We start from the raw sequence: 1,269 nt of genomic DNA on the forward strand, positions 1-1,269 counted from the left end.
AGTAGCCAAGGAATCGCTCGATCGGGTTCAGTTAACAGCCATCGATCGATCGCTCGGGTTCAGTAACGCGTAGCCTGCAGTGCAATCGCTCGGGTTCAGTTAGAGCCCAACGCCTCGCTCGGGTTCAGTTAGAGCCAACGCCTCGCACACACGCGCGTACGTGTACGAGAGAAACGCGCATCGCTCGGCCCCCGACCTCCCACCGTAACCGGGAACTCCCCGAAATTTTTCTCCCCCTCGCTTCTACCACGATTTTTTTCCGTCATGGACGGCCCAAAGAATGTCATGCAGCTGCGTCTCCGGCCCGCCCAGGACGAAAAACCCATTTTCTGTCATGATTTTTTGTCATAGAAGTAGGAGCCCACCACATTTATGATGATACCGGGTTTTGTCACAATTATTGTCATAGAAGTGTCATGTATGACAGAAAAAATTTCGTTCGGCCCAAAATGTCACGGATGTGTCTTTTTTTTGTAGTGGGGGCATGCCATCTGCAAGCGCCGACGCACACAAGCAGTGCCCACTGCCATATAGCTCTCATGACGACGCCTTCAAGACAGACATGGTGCCAAGAGCATCGTCGTCGCCCTAGGGTTTTCACCCGAGAGACCGTGAGGTGGAAAAAGGTAGGGTGGACCCGAATGACGTCTCTAGGAAGAAAAACGGCACCCTCGGGTGTCGTTGCCATCGCAGCCGGCAAGAGCTGACCTGGGAATTATCCCAATCCGGACCCCCACCCCTGCTCCATCCCAACCCGATAACTAGCTAGCAGCATGACCATGTCCGGTAAGATGGAGTGCATGCAACATGGGTTGAAGGAAGGTGCAACTTGGCACCGTTGGCCGCCGGGGCAGCCAACCGCGACACCAACCCTGAATCGCCGGCCACCTGGTCCGATCCCCGGCAGCCCACCCGCCTCGCTGCGCCACCGGGCAGGGAGGCCATCCTAGGGGCTGCCGCCCTTGATCCACGGCCCTCCGCCCCTGATCGGGAAGGGCTGCGCCAGACCTGCCACCAAGGCCACCGCTGGGACGCCGGCCAACCGCTACACCGTTGTTGTCCATCAAGGCGCCTTGGTCCAGATCGGCACCGCCACGATCCAGATCGGGATCACACCCTCGAGATGGGGCGTCCGGCACCACCTGAAGACCTGAGAGGGGAGGCAGTACCTCCGCCATCGCCGTCGGGCACACGGGCTTTGCCCGGCGCCAACCACAGGCGACGGTGGAGTGGAGGGAGGGGAAGGCGGGGAGGGCCGGCGACTGGAGC

The sequence above is a fragment of the Triticum dicoccoides genome, chromosome 5A (assembly GCF_002162155.2).
Source record: "Triticum dicoccoides isolate Atlit2015 ecotype Zavitan chromosome 5A, WEW_v2.0, whole genome shotgun sequence".
Classification (NCBI taxonomy): Eukaryota; Viridiplantae; Streptophyta; class Magnoliopsida; order Poales; family Poaceae; genus Triticum; species Triticum dicoccoides.